The following is a 14,379-nucleotide window of genomic DNA, read 5'->3' as shown; positions in this document are numbered from 1 at the left end:
CGCGCCAACTGTCGGCGTTTCGACCCCGGGGGGTCCCTGGACCGACGAGTAAATTGTCGCTGCGTGTCCTAGCCCAGATGGGTCGACGCGAGATGGAACACAAGGGGGAACAAAAGAGGGAACCGCGGCTCGTGTTATCCTGCGCCCAGTGCGGATGCGCTTGCAGTAGGGGGTTACAAGCGTTCACGAGGGAGAGAGAGAGAGAGAGCCTGTGCGTCAGCCCGTTCTCCCGCGCGGCCACCCTCTCGTACGAAGGCTCTGGACCTTCCTTTTATAGATGTAAGGAGGAGGCCCAGGTGTACAATGGGGGGGCGTAGCAACGTGCTAACTTGTCTAGCAGAGAGGAGCCAGAGCCCTATGTACATGCCGACGTGGCTGTTGGAGAGGTGTTGGTGCCCTGTTCATGTGATGTCGTGGCCGTCGGAGGAGCGCTTGAGCCCTGTAGAAGCACAGCTGTCGGGGCTGTCAGGTCCTTGCTGACGTCTCCTTGCTTCCGTAAGGGGCTGAGAACCGTCGTCGTCACGGAGCACGCGGGGTGCCATCATTACCTGTTTACCGGGGCGAGCCAGATGGGATATCGGTCTTGTTCCCCGTAGCCTGAGCTAGCTAGGGGTAGGGTAATGATGGTCCCCTCTATAGCGTGGTCGGTCCGAGCCCAAGGTCGGGCGAGGCGGTGACTCCTCCGAGGTCGAGGTTGAGTCCAAGCCCTGGGGTCGGGCGAGGCGGAGATCGTCTTCCGGGGTCGAGGTTGAGTCCGAGCCCTGGGGTCGGGCGAGGCGGAGCTTCCTATGGCGCCTAAGGCTGGACTCAGCTGCTATCGGCCTCACCCTGGCGGGTGGCACAGCAGTCGGAGCAAGGCAGGCGGCGCAGTTTTCCTGTCAGGTCAGTCAGTGGAGGGGCGAAATGACTGCGGTCACTTCGGCCCTGTCGACTGAGGAACGCGCGTCAGGATAAGGTGTCAGACGATCCTTGCATTGAATGCTCCTGCGATACGGTCGGTTGGCGAGGCGATCTGGCCAAGGTTGCTTCTTCGCGAAGCCTGACCGAGTTGGGCCTCGGGCGAGTCGAAGGTGCGCCCGTTGCTTGAGGAGACCCTCGGGCGAGACGTGAATCCACCTGGGTCTGCTGTTCTTGCCCGAGGCTGGGCTCGGGCGAGGCGAGATCGTGTCCCTTGAGTGGGCGGAGCTTTGACCTGTATTGCGCCCATCAGGCCTTTGCAGCTTTGTGCTGATGGTGGTTACCAGCCGAGTTTAGGAGTCTTGGGGGTACCCCTAATTATGGTCCCCGACAAGTGGTACTGATTTTTTTGTCGTCGTGCCATTTTCATTCAAAAGCATCCTTTGGTGTAAGTGATACTGATTTCATCGCTTCGTGCCGCATAACATCCTTTGGTGTGTAGTGGTACTGATTTTTTTGCGTCGTGTCGCGTATAGTCCATATGCTCGCTAGATTTCGTCTACACATTACGCATTCTTGCTACATTTCCTATACACATGATGTTTATTTTGTATTTATAGTACCTCACCATATAATCGACCGTGCATTTACTGCTTACTGCTTTGTCATTATTAAATTATTTTGACAGTAAATTATAGCTTGGGAGTGTAGTAGTACTGATTTTTTCCTGTCCTGCCGCATATAGTCCATATGCTCGCTGGATTTCCTCTACACATTACGCATTCTTGCTACATTTCCTATAAACATGACGTTTATTTTGTATTTATAATACTTCACCATATAATCGACCAAGCATTTACTGCTTACTGCTTTGTCATTATTAATTTGACAGTAAATTATAATATTCGGTTTGGAAGCACGAGCTTCATCAAATTTTACATATTTGCTCAGGGAAAAAAATCTGCTTCATCAAGATACATTTGATTACACATTCCTTTTCCTAATAGTGTCATCCAATATAACTTTTTTCCCAATAGTGGTACTATTACATATTTCTTCTTTGCATAACTATCTATTGCTTTGTACATTTACTCTAAACATTATGTGTGCTTGCTGCATTACCTCTAAACAAGACGTTCATTTTTTTGAATCTATAGTACCTTAGCACATATTTGTCCATGCATTCACTGCTTACTGTTTTGTTAATTTCAATTTATAGTAAATCCTTATCTTTGGTTTGGAAAATAAGGGCTTCATTAACTTCTACATGTCTGGTCAGGGAAAAAACCTGCTTCATCAAGGTACATTTCCACTACAGGAAAACACTTAATTCCCGTCGGCCAGGAACCGACGGAAATATTATTCCCGTCGGTTTAAGGCTTATTCCCGTCGGTTCTCAGCCGACAGATGTCGGGGATAAGGTTATTCCCGTCGGCGGCTGACGGAAATAATTAATTCTCGTCGGCCACTAACTAGCCGACGGGAATTACAATTAATCCTCGTCGGTTTCCCAGGCCGACGAGAGTTAATAATTAATTCCCGTCGGCCCTACGTGGCCGACGGGAATTAACTGGGCCGACGGGAGTTATTAATTAATTTCCGTCGGCCCTACGTGGCCGACGGGAGTTAACTGGGCCGACGGAAGTTATTAATTAATTCCCGTCGGTTCGACCATAGCCGACGGGAATTAACTGGGCCGACGAGAATTACCCTATACTGCTATAAAAACATCACTAAATTAGGTCACTATTTCTGCACACATAACATATATCACACATAACATAAATCACACATAACAGCCACATTACAAACACATGCATTTTTCATAATGAAATCACGCATTACAAACATAACATCCACCAACATAGTTTACACAAACATTTCAAATATAAGTTCAAGTACGACATAGAGTCAACGAGTACGACATAGTATTGAAATATAAGTACGACATAAGTTCAAGTACGACCAAGAGTCAACGAGTTAAGAAACATGTTCAAATGTTTAGAGATAACCACCACTTGGGTGGTTAGAGCTTTGACCGCTGCCGCCACCACCACCAGGAGGAGGGAACGCGAAGAGTGAGTCAACAAATCCAGTCCCTGCTGCGGGATCAGACCCACTACCACCCGCTTCGGGCGTAACCTATGCAAGTTAGCAAATATCAACACGTTAAATGCAAATATCAAAAAGTATACAAGTGTATAAATTAATCGAGAGTTATCAAACGTACCCTATCTCCAGGTGCAGGTATATGTGTCGGAGGGGTGTTGAACTGTGGTGGCGGAACTGGTGTGTTTGTAAATTGGCTCCATTGTGGTGGCAGTGGAAAATTTGTTGCCATGCCCTGTTGCTGCATTAACTGTTAAACATATGTGTTACTACTTAAGATGTTGTAATGAAATATAATAATTTAGAGTTCGGATTATGTGTACTCACTTGATACATCGCTTGGTTATGTGCATTGCAAGCCTCCATAAATTCGCGCTGTTGTCTCATCTCTTCACGCATCCTCATAATCTCCAACTCCTGCTCGTTCGGTCGACGAGAGCATGAGCTACGGGAAGATGAACTCGTCCTCTGAGATCTCACCGACGATGAGTCAATGAATCCGTCGAAGAGTGCGTATCTATAAGTGATTCAAAAAATGTGATTACTGCATAATCAATTTAGTGTCAACCATATAATTTCATAAGTTAGAGCTTATCGTCCATGCGCTTTGCCACCACCACTTGCGTACACCACCGAGGGATCCACCGGTTCATGGCGCCAGTCGAAGTCAGGGCCATGGCGACGAACCATATCCTCCCCATACGCTGCCTATAAATCATTCACAACCTTACAAATGCAGGAATTTCTATACTTTGAACGTTTGTACTTTTGGGCCAAAACTCACCAAGCGATCCATGGCTGTCTGGCTGCAGAGCTGGTCAGGGTTGTTCGGGTCTGGTCCTTTGTGGCCCTCCTGGTAGACCTCAATGTCACTAGGCTTTTGTCCACTCGTAGCTTCCTGTATAAACAAAAAACATTCATAAGCAATCGTACTATTTGCTGATCGACATAGCTAGATCAAACTTACCATTCTTTTAGCTTTTCGTATCATGTCGTCACCGCCAAACTTGTGGTTAGGATTGGTTCCTCGACATTGTCTGTGATGCGCTGACGCTTTCTGGAAGCCTTCGGAAGCCCAATATCGACACCAAGCATAGTACGCATCAGGCACGGACGTCATCCATGGAACCATCACCTGCACACACAATGTTACATATTATATCAATCACAACAATCAATATAAAGGGTAAAACAAATTGAATACTAACCTCACGATATTGATCCTCAGTCAAATATATCTTTGAGGACCCTTCCTTTTTATTCAAGGGGCCTGCTTCTTCCGGACGCTTTTGAAAATATAGGTTTGTAGCCTGAATTCTCGCATAGTATATGACATCCTTCACCAGCTTCTTTGCATTGTTTTGGAAGACACGTTCAGCGTGCCCCATATAATCCTCTCCGTCAGGCAACCGATATCGAAGCTACAACATAAAGAATACAAATACAATGGTATAAGTCATAGATTTACAATATTAAGAAACATAACAAAAATAATAAAGAATTCATACCCAAAAGTCATTATGCACAAGTCCCTGTCTGTCGGTGTGGTTTTGTTCCTTTTTAAACTTGTACTCGTCCCAGGTACTGACGAGCACCTCATCCTCGGTATCACTGTTTGACACCTTCACTATACCATGATAGTGAAGGCGGCAAAGAGAACCCAACGTAAGGTTAACCTGAGTGTGGTGTCCCTTGCCGTCAAAGGATAGGTCCTCCCAATTCCTGCATTACACAAAAACATTAACAATACACATAATAGTTATATGCGATAAGTTAATATATTGCACTCACCGATCTCCATGTGGCATGATTAAAGTCCTATCAGCCTCTCGCTCTATCGCGTGATGAGGCTTTACTGAGTGGCTTTTTCTTGAGCGACGTGTGTGTGTCGCTGAAGAGCCTCCCGAGCCATCATCCATCGGGTTGTCAGCCGGTTCGCCCTGTTGGCCCCACTGGTCCCACGCCTGTTGCTGCTCTCTCTGGTGGTCCCACTGGTCCCATGGCTGGTGATGCTGTGCGACCTGGTCCCATGTCACGTGCTCCACCTCCTCATTGTGCTCCACCTCCTCATTGTGCTGCTCAGCCTCATTGTGCTCCTCCTCCTCAATGTGCTGCTCCTCAGTGTGCTGCTCATCCTGGTACATACAACTCAAGATTTATTTGTAAATATGTAAACAAATTTATTTGTACAAGATATGTTACCTCATCTCCATGTACCGCGCTCAACAACTCTCGACGTCTGCTGCTGCTCGAAGAACTGCCCTGAAAAAGGCCCAGGCCCTTGAACAGCCCCTTCACTGACTTCTTTGATTTTGGCGGCATCCTGCATAAAAAATAGGAAATTATTCATTAGTGCATCAAAAATGACATAATACTTAAAAAATGGAAACAAATGAAATAACAAAACAACTTTACTTGTTAAATATCATCAAAATCAGGATCTATTTGTTCTCTTCTATGTAGAGGTCGCCATGTAACTTTTCTCCTAACAGGTTGTCTTTTCCTTCTCTCGGGAAAAGTTAAGTCGTTAATGTCTGCAACTAGTGAATCTAATGCCGGTGCAGAATCAATATGAAAACTAGTTGGCAACTCTTCTTCTTGAAACACCTCATCAACCTGCTCAAGGTGACCAATTTGATATTCATCCTCACCAGGAGTGTATAGGCGTTCGCGGGGATTTACATTGTACACAACCCTCCATTTAGACAACTTTTTGCATGGATATGTCGAGAAATAAACTTGGTCTGTTTGATGGGCAAGGATATACGTGTCGTGTCCTTGAAGCAATTTTTCAGGTTGGATCTGTGTCATCCCAAATTCGGTCCTATAATACTTCGGGTCATACCATTTACACTCAAAGAAAACTAGCGCTAAAGGCTTATTTCCAGCAAATGTAATCTCAATTATATTTTTGATTTTCCCGTAATAGCAGGCTTCGTGTCCTTCCATGTCGGTTGCCCTAGTAACGACTCCACTATTTTGAGTGGCGGCCATAGGATGACTTGATTCGAAAATGCTTGAACGAAAGCGATATCCATTGACGTCGTAACGTCCATAGCTTTTGGCAGTTACGCTTCCAATAGATAACTGACGTAAGTCATCATTCAAATTCATTTCCTCCCCAAACTGTCAATTATGCCACAAAGCATTAGCAAATTCTGTAATATTAGTTAACTGAAATTAGCTCTCGGAGCCACATAATTAAGACTTACACGGTCCCGAAGCCACATAATGAAATTAGGTCGCCCATGCATACCATCGTGTCGCAATTTGTCTATGTCTCTCGCTGTTGGCCTACCGAGACACCTCATGTTTTGTTCATCAAACTCGCTGTCAAATATTATTGTATGACATGAGATATTTGATAACATAAACTAATTCACATATGAACAGTTTAAGAAAATAAGTCTTACACAAAGTATTTCTCCACCTCAGGCATATTCGTGAATATGTACAGTAAAGCAAACTTCCGTTCTTCCATACTGAGGTGATATGCCTTAGGTGGACCAACGGCTTTGCCGTTTGTCTGAAAAATCGAAAGATCACTGCACAGAGGCATCTCTCGTTCATCATCATGGTACCTTTTCTTTCGAGCAAATACATTATGTTCTTCTGCAAAGTAACAACTTGTGAAGTGTGCTACCTCCTTTGGCAATGACAGGCCAACATGAATACGACACAGCGGTCATATTGAACGGCGTGAAACCATCAGTTGCCAAGCCGATACGAACGTTTCTTGCATCGCTGGCAAAATTTGGATCAAATTTGTCAAGAGCCTTCCATGCATCACCATCTGACGGGTGCACCATTAACCCATCTTGTCTGTCCGTACAATCTTTATGCCACCTAATGTGCATAGCGGTCTTCCTCGAGAGAAACAAACGTTTCACTCTAGGAGTGAGAGGCATGTACCGAAGCTGTTTATGTGCAACCTTTGTCACCACCTTCTCCCCATCTTCATTTACAAGCTCCACGTACCTCGACTTCCCACATTTTAAGCATTTTTGTTCTCTGCCATGTTCCTTCCAAAAAAGCGTACAATTGTCTTGGCAAACATCAATCTTCTCATACTCCATACCAAGACCTTCAAGCAATTTTTTGGACTGGTACATGTCTTTGGGCATCTTGTGACCCGTAGGAAGAACCTCGCTAATCAAATCCACAAGCTCCTTGTAACAATTAATTGAAAATGCAAACATGGACTTGATTGACATCAGTCGGGTCACGAATTCGAGGACGGTCACGTCAGTGTGCCCGTGAATAGGCTCTTCTGACGCTTTGAGTAGGTCGAAGAACTTCTTAACCTCCGGTGTAGGTGAATCATGATGATCTGGTGCCAGTTCAGGCTGCAGATCCTCAAGCACCTGGTCCATCCTATCAACATCATCTTCACCGTCATCAACTTCTACTTCTGCTGCTCGTTCAACATCTTCACCGTGGAGATACCAGACCTTATAGCCTGGCACGAAACCATGCGAGCACAGGTGTAGTATGACCTGCCTCTTGGTGTGGCTCGTCATATTTCTACATTTATTGCATGGACACCTAATTTTATCTATTTGTGACAAAGCATCTGCATGGTCCAGAAACATCTGCGTCTTGCAAAACCATTCACTTGTGTGACACGCACCCTTCTTGAAACCTTCATACATCCAATCATGTCTATCACCCATTATTGCGGCTATGTGTACGAGTAAAGAGTGTGTGTGAGACAATATCACGTTTCTAAACGTAACACATACATCTATAGGTAAGTAGTAAAACTATATATATACATAAATAACTATATATATACATAAATAACTATATATATATACATAAATAACATTAAATTTATCAATAGCGAAACCTTCATACAACCTAATATTATAAGTTAAATCTAATCAATAAATAACATCAAATTCAACAATTTAATAGCATAAGTTAAATATATTATAATAATAGAATTAATACTTATACCTAACATCAAGGCACACATGTGATATTAAACTAACTCTAATCACATGTTATATTAAACTAACTCTAATCACACTCTAATCACACCCTAAACTAACTCTAATCACATGAAAGTTAACTCCCGTCGGCCATAAAAAGCCGACGAAAATAAACATTTATACACACATTTAACAATAACACTCGCATTTACATTAAATAATTCAAAAAATAATATACCTCAACGGTCCAGGGCGACGACGGCGAGCGGCGGGCGGCGCTCCGGGGGCAGGCGGCGCAACGGGGACGGGCGGCGGACGACGCTCCGGGGGCGGGGGCGGGCGTTGCTCTGAGGGCGGGCGGCTCTCCGGGGGCGTGGGCGGGCGGCGCTACGGGGGCGGGGCGGGCGGCGGGCGCGATCCGAGGCCGCGGGCGGCGGGCCGGGACGGGTGTGGGCGGCGGGTGGCGCTCGGGGGCGGGCGGCTCTCCGGGGCGGCGGCAATGGCGGCGGTGTGGTTTGGAAAGAGAGAGGGAGAGAGGAAATGAGCCGCGCGGGATGACCGCCGGCCCATAAAGCAGTAATCCCCGTTGGCTGGCGTCAGGGCCGACGGGAGTTAACTAAGTCCCGTCGGCTGGCGTCAGGGCCAACGGGAGTTAACATAAAGCCCGTCGGCTGGCGGCTGGGCCGACGAGAGTTAACCAAATCACGTCGGCTAGAATCAGGGCCGACGGGAATTAACGTAAGGCACGTCGGCTGCTTTTGAGCCGACGGGAGTTATCTATTTCCCGTCGGCCTTTGCTCGGGCCGACATGAATTAAAATGGCCGACGGGAATGTTCAGTATTCCCGTAGTGTTCATTATAGAATCCTTTTCATAAACAGTGTGCTTTACTATCTATTGCTGTGTACATTTACTCTAAACATTCTGTGTGCTTGCTGCATTACCTCTAAACAAGACATTCATTTTTTGAATCTATAGTATGCTAACGTATTGTTGTTTATCAAAAATCATTACAATTGTTGCATGTAGGCCAAGCGTATGCTAACGTATCTTAGCTCACAAACCTCTACTTCGGAAAAGGTTGACTTTTCAAAACAAAAGGCGCCACAGGTAAGTCTCTAATAAAAGCTCGGATGGTACTATTAAAATGAATCTATCTATAAAAACATTAACACATACATTCATTTTTACTTAACATATGCCAGAAAGCACTTTAGAGGACTCTAATCCTAAAAATGCTACTTTTGAATCTCCGCCAAAAAGGTTTGCTCTACCAACTCTAGCTCATACCTTTCAAAACAATCAGACCTATGTACATTACCTAATTACTAGCCAAAAAAGTAGATAATGCTAGACACATGAAAGTAGTCTTTGATTGTTTTTACAAACCAGATTTGCTTCTATTATATAACTATAAATCTTATTGTCCCTCCTTACCAAACAACTGTTATTTTCTCTATTACAACAATACTTCCAATAAAAGTGCTCAAATACAAATATAATTATAATAACAATATGTACATAGGGAAGCTCTAATCTTCCCCTCTCTATTGATTAATGATTTTAACTGCAAAATTAGATCTTCTCAATATTAATTATTTAATAACAATATGTATTATGTTACTAGAAATATGGTAGTATTGCTTTTCATTTCTTTCTTATTACACTTCCTTTTTATTCATCTGAGTACTACTGATGGCATTACAAATCTCTCATCTTCTTGCTACCTAACGCCAGTACTTTAACATCTCCTCTACCAATCATACATGAATACCATGATATATATATATATATATATATATATATATATATATATATATATATATATATATATATATATATATATATATAAAGAATGCTTCTCCAGCCTATTCTCCAAAAGAACAACCTCATCTCATTTTAATAGAACTTTATTTTGATGCAACATATATTAATATTGACCCTGCTATCCAGTTACCATTTATTCAATGCCACATACTTACCTGAATTTAATTTCCTCCAATAATTCCTACCTAATGTTGGTCTACATTTTTTTCTAATATGAATCTTCATTAGCAACTTTATGATTAAGCATTGACATGCTTTCATAAGTAAGATACCATTCTTTATATCACTTCTTACATAAACAACAACGGTCTATGAGACAATAAACTTTGTACATAGCATCACTACAATTTATTCAGGCAGAATGGTCTTGGAAGCTGATTCTTCTTAATGTCTACTACTACAAGTTCATGTCGTCACATTCTTCACTACTAATATATGCTAAGAACTATTGTACTACCGCTTATATGTTAAGAATCAGCATGTTCATCAAATCAACTTGAAAGTACCAGCTTATGCTACTACACAAGTCTTTTATTGTTTTTTGCAAACCACATTTCTTTCTATTATATAACTAAAAATCTTATTGTCTCTCCTTACCAAAAAAACTGTTAATTTTCCTGTTGCAATAATACTTCAAACAGAAGTTCTCAAATAAAAAATCTAATTATTATACTTACAATTTGCCAATAAGTACTAAAATACATTTTTCCTTATTTATCAGGTAAGTAATATCCTATTGCGTGCCATTTAATTTTATAAATATTTAACTTTTATTCTCTGTTCTCTATTGTAGACGCAAGGAGCTTGATTCAAGCTGCAATTTCAATGACTGTGATGTTACCAAGACTCCATGATCACTCCATCCAATAAATAATATATCAACAACTTCGAACTATTTTTTCTCACTATGTAGTCATGAACAAACTACTTAGATGTAAATATGCGGCAACCATCATTTGCTACAATGCACTGATGATCAATCTGCTTAGATATATACTATGCTACTATGTAGTTATGAACAACCTACTTAGATGTAAATATGTGGCATCCATCTTTTGCTACTATACACTGGCAATCTGTTTAGATATAAATATGTGATAATACAGTGTTTGTCCCATAAATATTATGCCATACATGTTTCTTTTATTCCTAGCTACATGACACATTTTTTCTACCTATGCATGTATGTATATATCTCAATTATTGATACTCTATATCATCAGTACTTCACTTTTACAACCTTAAATCGAATAATTTTTTTATTTCTATCAATCAACAGCATATGTCAGGTAATTATTACATCAAATTTACATGTTTATCATCTATTTTAATTCAATTATTTTTATTAAAAAACATTTCTATAATACTATTTCTATACACATTACATTGTTTATATGTGACTAGTTAATAACTAGGTCAGTGCCCGTGCGTTGCAACGGGGACATATAATATCTCGATAACTTATATATGCATATGTGTTATACGATTATGATATGGATGACAACATTCACGAGCCGTCTGTAATGATATCAAAGAGAAACCCAGGCCTGCAACGCACCGGCACTCACCTAATAGTGTATTATATAAAATATAAAAACCTAAATGTCAAACAATATTATTTGCTAATCCATCTTACCTATATAGTGCTTTGCATATTTCATTGATGAGCGATGTAGCTCATATGTTCATATCCAGCTATTATACCAATGCACTATAGTTGTTAGCTGAAGGGTGGTCCTTAAAGCCACTATCATATGTTGGCCTAGCATTTCTATGATACATTGGTGGTGGTGGTGGTCTGGTGGATTGGAGGATTTATTTGGTTATGCTTTCTTGATCTCCACCGACAAACAAAGCAAATGACCTAAGCCTGGTCAAAGTCCCTTCCATTAATTACTATTAATTTAATCAGTCATGGACCAATAGAAAATTGGTTTGGATTTGTGAGTGCGGTGAGAGGAAATAACTTATGCATAATTCGTTAGCAAGTAGATTTAGAAGTGTAGAAAAATGAGAAGACACTTTGAATGAATTGTACAATAGGAAAATAACATGCATATAATCGAATGGAATCAATGAATGAGACAATTCAATGTGAGGCATATAACTTAAGAAAAAAAAACACTATTCAACTGGTGCAATTCAAAGGTTCTTTGATCAATAGTTGACCTTCTCAATGTTTGTGACAGTAGATTCTTAAAGAACCTATAGGACCTGCGGAGTCGCGGCGGCTGGTGGAGCTGCAGGACCTGGGGACGGCGATCCACCTGCTGTCGTCAGCGCGGGCGCTGGTGTTGCAGTCGCCGGCGACGCAGCAGCAGCAGGAGCTGGTGGGCAGCCTGGACACGGAGCTGAGCGACATGCGGTGGCGGCGTGGCAACAGCCAGCATCAGCATCAGCATGAGGAGGCAGTGACGCCGACGTCGAGGAGCGGCAGGAGGAGGGGAGACGGGGACACGACGACGGCCGTGAGGACCCCGCGCGGGTCAGCCGGGGCAGGGGAGGCGCTGACGCCGACGTCGGCGTAGCGCACGGCGGAGCAGCTGGCCAAGGTGGCCATCATGCGCAAGTCTATGAACCGAGTCAGCGACCTGCACGACTTCGAGAAAACACACTTCTGAAGCTAGTCGTCGTCGACCTCGTGTCTGTCTGTAATTGAGTCGTGTTCTGTTTTGGCCTTCTTCTTTTTCCCGTTTTCTTTCGCCAGTGAAACGAGATGAGTACCCAAAGTGGAGGAAGAAGATAGCCCCCTGCCCCGTGTCGCAAACGGCGGCTAGCCAGAGCTTTTGTTGTTGTTATATGTGGATTATCAATTATGAGGACGATTAATGAACTCGGATATGATGAATTGGTTTGCGCATTTAGCGTCACTTGGCTGAATCAATGACAAGGGACAGCGCATGATTCATTCATCACTTGTTTTGGTTCTCTGGTTTTTCCGATTCCGATCGCTAGCTGTAAAAAGCTTCAGCTGAGCTGATCGGGGCCTGGGTAGAGCAGTCGTCTCCGTCATGCTTCATCTCATCACATCACATCATAGATGTAGTAGCAGGAAACTAAGGAAAGGTTGGTTCTCTTCACGCTTTCTTCTTCAGGGATTGACAGAGCTGCTCCTCCGGTCGCTGTTACTGCACGAGCACATCACCTAAAAGAAAAAAATTGCTCCTTTTCCGCTGCTCTTCCTTTTTTCCTTTTCTATCTCTCTCTACAAACAATGCCTTTTGTTTTTTTCTACTACTAATAACGATAATAATAATAATAATCATCTATTGAGGATCTGGAACAAGGGAACAAAGCAAGCACATGCATCACCAGACGTACACAATACCTGTCTCTTATCTTTTTTGCATATTAAATCTACACAATCCACCAGCCTCAAAAGGGTCTGCTTAGTGATCATTCATTCCATTGGATCGGAAGCTAGCAGTTGTCCTATGTATGCTCCCGGGTGGATCCAGTCAAAAAGCGCCTCCTCCTTCTTCACATGACCGCAAAACACAACCTTTTGACCTCAACAGTAGTCAGTTCAGCTTAATACAATTTTAACATATTCTCTTTTACAGGCTGATTGATGATTCTGGTTACGATGCAACCTGATCATCATACAATTTTCCTTTTGACTGCATCATAGTAATCTAACTACCATTAGTACTATTTGTACAAAAGGTTGCAGACAGGGAGGTCATGGATGCTATTGAGATCCTCAGGGAGAGCTCCCTCTCGAGCTGCTGCCTTGTGGCCTCCAGCACCTCCTGCACATGCATCCTAGCTAATTATTCATCATCAATTAACTCAAACAAACAAACAAAAAAGGACAAGCATCACCAGCTTATTACTTTGAACTGCATGTACGAGGCTCGCATTGCTAGCCACTGGGCGTCCATCATCTCGAACGCTATGCAGTACAGCACGTCGAATGCATCCTCGTGTTCTGACCCATAGAAAAAAAATTAAACTCTCAATCAGGTAATGGATGGACAAGTTACAAACCACTCTTTGTCCTACCTGGTCATAATAAGATAGCTTACCTGGTCATATGAGAGGCTAGCCTTGTCAAAGCGCTTATGAGCATCCTGAAAATGTATTGAGCATAACACTATATCATTCAATTATTCTCAATATGGATTTTCATGATTGTGTTCATGGGAAATAATATTAGTACATTCACATCATGCAAATCAATGTCAACAAAATTCAGTAATCTGTCATTTAACAGGCACTCAACCTGTCAGGAAACCGAATCAGAAATTAGAGCAGGTAAATTACTGAAAGTTAGATATGTCATGGCCTTATATAAATTAGGCTTTCAATAAGGGAACAACAAATATCAAATTCCACCCTAATCATATGGCATTGTACTTTCAACATGAAATTATGTTTGGGAGACCAAATCCTTACACAAAGTGCATGTTCAGAAGAGAAAAAGGTATAAGAAACTTAAAAGTATAATGGTATGCCCAGCCATATATATCATCTAGTAACTCACATTGACACTTCGATATTTAAATAACCGACTATAAAGGGATGTTTCAAGGTGCAGTCACTTTCAGGCCTTCCTTGTATAAGCATCTCATCATGAGGAAAAACAAGTATTATGACCTAAGTAATATACA

The 14,379-nt window shown here is 42.5% G+C and overlaps 1 long non-coding RNA gene across 1 annotated transcript; it reads right to left on the bottom strand.

The window, feature by feature from the left end:
* Positions 1-13,084: 13,084 nt before the first annotated feature.
* On the bottom strand, positions 13,085-13,695 carry LOC118472074 (uncharacterized). Its single transcript, XR_004849607.1, has 2 exons — positions 13,603-13,695; positions 13,085-13,518 (listed from the first exon to the last, which is right to left on the bottom strand). It is a non-coding gene; the product is annotated as an uncharacterized lncRNA (long non-coding RNA).
* Positions 13,696-14,379: the final 684 nt, after the last annotated feature.

This window comes from Zea mays, chromosome 5 (genome assembly GCF_902167145.1).
Source record: "Zea mays cultivar B73 chromosome 5, Zm-B73-REFERENCE-NAM-5.0, whole genome shotgun sequence".
NCBI classification, from domain to species: Eukaryota; Viridiplantae; Streptophyta; class Magnoliopsida; order Poales; family Poaceae; genus Zea; species Zea mays.
The sequence above is the reverse complement of the archived record's forward strand: the minus strand, read 5'-3'. Positions and strand labels throughout refer to the sequence as shown.